This window comes from Capra hircus, chromosome 4, assembly GCF_001704415.2.
Source record: "Capra hircus breed San Clemente chromosome 4, ASM170441v1, whole genome shotgun sequence".
Classification (NCBI taxonomy): Eukaryota; Metazoa; Chordata; class Mammalia; order Artiodactyla; family Bovidae; genus Capra; species Capra hircus.
The window spans coordinates 7,901,993-7,910,712 of NC_030811.1; the positions used below are offsets into that span (position 1 = coordinate 7,901,993).

At 46.0% G+C, this 8,720-nt stretch overlaps 1 non-coding gene across 1 annotated transcript; it reads right to left on the reverse strand.

The window, feature by feature from the left end:
- TRNAG-CCC lies at window positions 5,272-5,344 on the reverse strand. Its single transcript has one exon. It is a non-coding gene; the product is annotated as a tRNA-Gly (tRNA).

Consider the following 8,720-nt stretch of genomic DNA (forward strand, 5'->3'; position numbering starts at 1 on the left):
AGCCTCTGGAGTCCCTGCTTCGTCTGCCTGAGTTGTTCTTTCTCCAGCTCTTTGTAGTCACTCTTTCACTTTGTTCAGATTTGGGCTCAAGTATGGGTCGGGAAGATTCCCTGGAGAAGGGATGGTACCCACTCCAGTGTTCTTGCCTGGAGAGTTTCATGGACAGAGGAGCCTGGTGGGCTACAGTGCATGGGGCCACAGAGAGTCGGACACGACCAAGCAACTAACAAATGCACACACCTCATCTCCTCACAACATGCTCCCCAATGACCCTCTTCTCCCTTCTGCACCCCCACCTGGGTGAGATCACAAATGACAAATGACCACAAACTCCGTGGCTTCAGACAACACACATTTATTCTCTCATGGTTCTGGATGTCCGAAGTCCCCCAAACCAGTTTCAACTGGGTGAAAAGCAATGTGTCAGCAAGGCCACATTCCCTGCAGAGGCTCCCAGGGCTAAGCTGGGCCTGCCTTTTCCAGTTCTCAGCGCTGCCTCCTGTGTGCTCTGCAGCTCAGGGCCCCTTCCTCCATTATCAGAGCCGGCAGGGTGGCATCTGGGTTCGTGGCCACATCTGTCTCTGCTGTAGTCAACCCTCTCTCTGCACCTCTCTAATGAGGACACTTGTGGTTACACTTGGGGGTGGGGGGAACCCAGATCTCTCAGGGAATGTAGGGAAGATACAAGTGCAAACTAAGAAAAACATTCTAAATCTCCCTGGTGCTAAAAGGGGGAGAAGTCCCCCTCCCACTCTATCCCTAGGGGCATTTTCTTTAGAAAACTTCTAATTGGAAGTCCTTTCTCTGTGCCTTTGAGGTGTATGTAAATATTTTGAAAAGCTCACTAAGCCTCTTGCCAGATTTACACCCAGGACTGTGTTTCTTGAGGACCTGGGAGCCATCTCTTCGAAGCGCAAACATCAAAGGAACGGCAGCCGGTGTGCCCTCCCGTGGGAGGTGGGAACCTAACTCAGCAGCGCCCGGCTCCAAGATGCCAGCCTCCTCCCATCGTCACCGAGATCCGTGACGTGTGTGCTTCCTTTGCGTGAAGGCAGTGAGCTCTCCCGGGTAGCCACCAACTCCAGGTGAATGTGGGGCGAACTCTGTGTGACGAATGGTGCTATCAGGTCCCTTCACCCAGAACCGGTTTTTCTTTCCCTCGAGAACACGTGTGTAGTGGGGTCGCATCTGCTGGGCTATAAGATAGCATGACATTTCTCTCTGTTTTTGCCATCTGTTTGTGCATCACCTCTGATGTGCATCTTGCTGGCTTAATGCTTATCCAGTAATAAAACTGTTTTCTTTCTCCCCTACCTTGATGCAGAGCTTTCCGGGGCAGGCAGGAGATTTTGTTTTTAATTTTATTTCCCTAACATAATCTCCCCATCTCAGAATTCTTGGCTTAATCACATCTGCAAATCCTTTTTGCCATAGGAGGTAACATTTCCAGGTTGTAGGGATTAGGATTGGGCAGGGATTAGGGTCTGGAAAGGGATTAGAGCCATGATTCAACCCACCGCCCACTCCTACCCCATCCCCTTCTCATCCCCTACTCAGTTGTATTGCTCTCATAGGTTTGATCACCTACGTGACATTATTGGACATGTGTTCAGTTAAATAGGGATCTTCCCTGGTGGCTCAGATGGTAAAACATCTGCCTATGATGCGGGAGACCTGGGTTCGATCCCTGGGTCTGGAAGATCCAGGAAGGACAGAGGAGCCTGGTGGGCTACAGCCCACGGGGTCAAAGAGAGTCGGACACGACTGAGCAACTTCACTCACTCTCTTCAGTTGAATAACTCTTGTTTAGTTACCCAGCACAATATAAGCCACATGAAGTCAGGGATTTGACCTTTTTTATGCACTACATGGTTTCAGTGTGTCTGCCATCTGATGCCTTCTTGCGACACCCACCATCTTACTTGGGTTTCTCTTACCTTGGGCTTGGGGTATCTCTTCACGGCTGCTCCAGCAAAGCACAGCCATTGCTCCTTACCTTGGATGGGGGGCATCTCCTTACTGCCGCCGTTCCTGACCTTCAACGTGGGATAGCTCCTCTAGGTCCTCCTGTGCCTGCGCAGCCACCAGATGGTCAACACCGAAATCGGATTGATTATATTCTTTGCAGCCAAAGATGGAGAAGCTCTATACAGTCAACAAAAACAAGACCAGGAGCTGACTGTGGCTCAGATCATGAACTCCTTATTACCAAATTCAGACTCAAATTGAAGAAAGTAGGGAAAACCACTAGACCATTCAGGTATGACCTAAATCAAACCCCTTATGATTATACAGTGGAAGTGAGAAATAGATTTAAGGAACTAGATCTGATAGATAGAATGCCTGATGAACTATGGAATGAGGTTCATGACATTGTACAGGAGACAGGGATCAAGACCATCTCCATGGAAAAGAAATGCAAAAAAGCAAAATGGCTGTCTGGGGAGGCCTTACAAATAGCTGTGAAAAGAAGAGAGGCGAAAAGCAAAGGAGAAAAGGAAAGATATAAGCATCTGAATGCAGAGTTCCAAAGAATAGCAAGAAGAGATAAGAAAGCCTTCTTCAGCAATCAATGCAAAGAAATAGAGGGAAAGAACAGAATGGGAAAGACTAGAGATTTCTTCAAGAAAATTAGAGATACCAAGGGAACATTTCATGCAAAGACGGGCTCGATAAAGGACAGAAATGGTCTGGACCTAACAGAAGCAGAAGACATTAAGAAGAGGTGGCAAGAATACACGAATACACGGAAGAACTGTACAAAAAAGATCTTTACGACCCAGATAATCGTGATGATGTGATCACTAATCTAGAGCCAGACATCTTGGAAAGTGAAGTCAAGTGGGCCTTAGAAAGCATCACTACAAACAAAGCTAGTGCAGGTGATGGAATTCCAGTTGAGCTGTTTCAAATCCTGAAAGATGATGCTGTGAGAGTGCTGCACTCAATATGCCAGCCAATTTGGAAAACTCAGCAGTGGCCACAGGACTGGAAAAGGTCAGTTTTCATTCCAATTCCAAAGAAAGGCAATGCCAAAGATTGCTCAATCTACCGCACAATTGCACTCATCTCACATGCTAGTAAAGTAATGCTCCAAATTCTCCAAGCCAGGCTTCAGCAATACGTGAACCATGAACTCCTTGATGTTCAAGCTGGTTTTAGAAAAGGCAGAGGAACCAGAGATCAAATGGCCAACATCCGCTGGATCATGGAAAAAGCAAGAGAGTTCCAGAAAAACATCTACTTCTGCTTTATTGACTATGCTAAAGCCTTTGACTGTGTGGATCACAAGAAACTGTGGAAAATTCTGAAAGAGATGGGAATACCAAACCACCTGACCCGCCTCTTGAGAAATCTGTATGCAGGTCAGGAAGCAACAGTTAGAACTGGACATGGAACAACAGACTGGTTCCAAATAGGAAAAGGAGTATGTCAAGGCTGTATATTGTCACCCTGCTTATTTAACTTCTATGCAGAGTACATCATGAGAAACGCTGGACTGGAAGAAACACAAGCTGGAATCAAGATTGCCAGGAGAACTATCAATAACCTCAGATATGCAGATAACACCACCCTTATGGCAGAAAGTGAAGAGGAACTAAAAAGCCTCTTGATGAAAGTGAAAGAGGAAAGCAAAAAGTTGGCTTAAAGCTCAACATTCAGAAAACGAAGATCATGGCATCTGGTCCCATCACATCATGGGAAATAGATGGGGAAACAGTGGAAACAGTGTCAGACTTTATTTTTTTGGGCTCCAAAATCACTGCAGATGGTGATTGCAGCCATGAAATTAAAAGACTCTTACTCCTTGGAAGAAAAGTTATGACCAATCTAGATAGCATATTCAAAAGCAGAGACATTACTTTGCCAACTAAGGTCTGCCTAGTCAAGGCTATGGTTTTTCCTGTGGTCATGTATGGATGTGAGAGTTGGACTGTGAAGAAGGCTGAGCGCCGAAGAATTGATGCTTTTGAACTGTGGTGTTGGAGAAGACTCTTGAGAGTCCCTTGGATTGCAAGGAAATCCAACCAGTCCATTCTGAAGGAGATCAGCCCTGGGATTTCTTTGGAAGGAATGATGCTAAAGCTGAAACTCCAGTACTTTGGCCACCTCATGCGAAGAGTTGACTCACTGGAAAAGACTCTGATGCTGGGAGGGATTGGGGACAGGAGGAGAAGGGGACGACAGAGGATGAGATGGCTGGATGGCATCACGGACTCAATGGACGTGAGTCTGAGTGAACTCCGGGAGATGGTGATGGACAGGGAGGCCTGGCGTGTTGCGATTCATGGGGTCGCAAAGAGTTGGACACGACTGAGCGACTGAACTGAACTGATATACTACATGAAAAGTGAAAGTGAAAGTGTTAGTCACTCAGTCATGTCCGACTGTTTGCCCTCCAGGCTCCTCTGTCCATGGGATTCTCCAGGCAAGCATTCTGGAGGGGGTTGCCATTCCCTTCTCCAGGGGATTTTACCCACCCAGGGATTGAACCTGGGTTTCCTGCTCAGCAGGCGGATTCTCTACCATCTGAGCCACCAGAGAATCCTTTAGACAGCCAGCCTCTAGAAAGGTGCCAGCCCCTGGCAGGAACTCCATGAGTATTTGTGGACCGAATGAAAGAGGAAATGTGAGTTCTTGACTCCATGGGGAGGCGAGTTTGATTAGACCACTCAGAGCACCCCCAGCTGTCAACCAGTGACCCTTCAAACCTCCTCCCTTGGCTATTGCTTGTTAAGCAGTCGATGGAGTTGGACAGAACTTTTAGTGAGAGAGGAAAAAAAAAACAAAAACACTTTTTTTTCTTGCAGAAAAATTCCAATCAGTATGTGAGTGAGGCAAAGAACAAGAAACCTGGGAGAAAACTTCAGTTTGTAGCTTTCCCACTGGAAGGGTTCTGATTGTTGGTAGCGGTGCTGTGAATGTATTCTTTTATCTGGAACACTATTGCAGAGTAACTGGAGGGCAGGAATCGCTGAAGAACCTCTGGCTCCAAGGGGGATGAAAGTGGCCAGAGTCACCCATTCAGCGGGGAGTAAGGTGCTCCACATCCTGGCGACCACTATTACCCCCAAGTAGGGGTCTGGTCCAGGCATCACACATTGCCAGGAGGAGCTGCCATGAATCAATCACCCTGGTGTCTCAGCCAAGAGAGAAAGTACTTGATTTCCTCTAGAAATTGACATTTTTGCGCTTTCACTGTCAAATCTCATCTCTGTTTTTGTTTTGTTTTGTTTTTTCAGCAGCACCAAGCAGCCTGGGGAATCTTAGTTCCCCAACCAGGCATCAAACCTGTGCCCTCTGCATTGGGAGTGCAGAGTCCTAACCACTGGACCACCAGGGAAGTCCCTTATCTATGTCTTTTTCTATTGCAGACTGGCATCAGGCTCTGCCTTCTTCAACTAAATTCAAAAGATGGATTCAGAGACCGGGGTGTATCCATTCTTGGCTTGAACGTGAACGTGAAAGTCGCTCAGTCGTGTCCGACTCTTTGTGACCTCATGGGCTATATAGCCCATACGATTCTCCAGGCCAGAATAGTGGAGTAGGTAGCTTAAAGCCAAGCTTGATTTGGAAGAGTTACCGAAAGAGTGTGTGTGACCATCTGGCTGCTCACTGCTCAAAAGCCAATAAACAGCCCAGGCTGGTAGAAAGGAAAGTTTGCTTTATTTCAGATGCCGGCAACTGAGGGCAGGGGAGGGCGGACGTCTGTCCAAAGGCCGACTCCCAGCTCCCTCCGGTAACCAGTTGGGCAAGAGGTTTTATAGACAGAAGGAGGGGGCTACATGCAGGAACAGGACAGTCAGCTGTGACAGTCATCTTCAAATTGGTCACTGGTGGCCTGACCTGCATCATCTTGGTTGTTTTAGGTACAGTTAATCTTTAGGTCCAGGTCCCATTTGTTCCCATTTCTTTGCGGCCAGTTCTCAGAATCGTGGCAGCTTCTGTACAGTCTGGACATCATGTAGTTAACTTCTCCACCTGTTGTTTTGGTATCTATAAGACAGCTCACAGGATATGCTCAGAAAGTCCTTGAGAAAGAACTAAAGGTCCTCAACTATGCTTAATGACTACATTATTATTATTATTATTATTTGGTCTCCTTTGACTGTTTTCCTTTGTTTATGTATGTTCTCATTTCTCTGGTTCAACTTATTCTTTGACTAAAGTTTTCTGAAGACAAAAGGCAGGCAGAGGACAAGGAGGAGGAGCAAGGACTACAGGGTCCCGCTCCATTTCAGAAGCACAAGACAACCCTCTGGGAAGCCTGCAACTTAGAAAAGCAGATGTATTTCCAAGTGTTTTGTTTCCTGTGAATGCCATGTACTGCTGTTTATGAATGCCATCTGTACCTGTTTCAGTTCAGTTCAGTTCAGTCCCTCAGTCGTGTCCGACTCTTTGCGACCCCATGAATCACAGCACGTCAGGCCTCCCTGTCCATCACTAACTCCCGCGGTTCACCCAAACTCATGTGCATCGAGTCGGTGATGCCATCCAGCCATCTCATCCTCTGTCGTCCCCTTCTCCTCCCGCCCCCAATCCCTCCCAGCATCAGAGTCTTTTCCAATGAGTCAGCTCTTCGCATGAGGTGGCCAAAGTATTGGAGCTTCAGACCAAATAACAAAAATGTTGCCTCTAACCTCGGCTCATTCCTACTCAGCTCCTTTTGAATAAAGCCACTTGAGTCAGAGGAATCAGACTGTAAACTTGGCTTCAACTTGGCATCCTTCCTCTCAGCTCCAGATCAAATCTGGGTCACAGATAAATTTGGTGCCTCCAGAGCTGGCCAGAGAAGTCTCTGATAGTCTCAGAACTTGTTTGCCTTCTCTGTCTCAAAACATGAGAAGGAAGTTTCCCCTTAGCAGGATTTAGTAAGGCTTATTTTGGAGATGTTATTAGACATTAAAACACTGTAACATGTTGCATTACTACATGGTAACATTCTATCAGCATTAAATTACTACATTCAATAAATAATATACCAAGTAAAATTCATTTCAAAAAGAACACTTGGCTGATTCGCGTTGATGTTTGGTAGAAACCAACACAATTCAGTAAAGCAATTATCCTTCAATTAAAAAATAAATTTAAAATTAAATTAATAAAGCAAGCTTTCACTCCATTAAAAAAAAGAACACTTGAAAAGTATTGCATTTCATAGCATCTCAAGACCCTAAGTGCTTTTCACTCACCAAGATGCTGCTTACAATATTATCCTTGCTGTGTGCCCTTTTACAATCATAAAAGACATGTTATATCTATATACATAACAGAAAGTCATATACAAAATCATTGCAACAAATTGGCATGGTTTATGAGTCAGATGGAGTTATGAGAAGTCCTTAGGGTTAAGTTCAGTTCCGTTCAGTTCAGTCGCTCACTCGTGTCTGGCTCTTTGCGACCCCATGGACTGCAGCACACCAGTCTTCCCTGTCCATCGCCAACTCCCGGAGTTTACTCAAACTCAGGTCCATCGAGTTGGTGATGCTATCCAGCCCTCTCATCCTCTGTCGTCCCCTTCTTCTCCTGCCTTCAATCTTTCCCAGCAAACCCGGCATCAAAACGCAATGATAGGTTACCCCAAGGATGTAGGAAAAATAATTCCACAGCCTTGTTATTTGAAAAAAATAGGGAACTCAAAAAGTGCAGACCCAGCTTATGCTCACCATCGCCCTCTAGTGGTAGATCCTGGGGTGCGTTTAACGGGCTCATTGGGAACTTTTGGACAAACAACCTCCTGACCATTTTGATTTAGGAAAATATTTTGCATTCATCAAGCTGACTTTTTAAATGCACTTGATAAAGGTGTAGTCAGTTTGCTGAATTTCCTTGAAAGAGTCATCATAATGGTAGGTTACATTAATGGTAAGGTGCATCCACTGATTAAAATCCAGGTTTCGTTTCCAGCCACGTGAAAACATTAAAAATGGCACCCTGATTTCTTATCCTTTCATACGTTTATCAAAAACTTGGCTTTGCAAAATATCGGGTTGAGTGCATAGCACCAAGTTTTAGGACCTGGACTCTGCTGCAGACTGGAGGCTTTGCTCTGTAAAAATAGAACTGGTACCTAGAGGAGTGTTCGAGGTCTGGCTGCTCGCTGCACAAAAGCCAATAAACAGGCCAGGTTGGGGGAAAGGAAAATTTGCTTTATTTCAGATGCTGGCAACTGGGGGGAGAGAGCGGCAGACGTCTGTCCAAAGGCCAGCATCCCCCCACTGGCAGTCAGTGGAGCAAGAGCTTTTATAGACAGCAGAGGCGGTGAGGCGGAAGCGCCGGGGAGGAACTACAAGCAGAAACAGCATGGTCAGCTCTGGCAGTCATCTTCAAATTGGTCCTCGGTGGTCTGATCAGTGTCCTCTTTAGGTCCAGTTAATCTTCAGTTCTAGGGTCCACTGGTTCTCATTTCTTTGAGGCCAGTTCTCAGAATTGTGGCAGCTTATGTTGCGGGTACAGTCTGGTCTTTGTGTAGTTAACTTCTCCACCTGGGGTTTTGGTATCCATCAGACAGCTCACAGGATATGACTCACAATATTATCTATAGCCCTTGAGAACTCAAGGTCCTTGACTGTGCTTAACGACTACGTTATTATTATTTAGTCTCCTCGGACTGTCTGCCTTGGTTTCCACATGTCTGTCTTCTCTGATTAAACTTATTCTTTGACTAAAGTTTTCCACAGACAAAAGGCAGACAGAGAACACGGAGCGACAAGGACCAC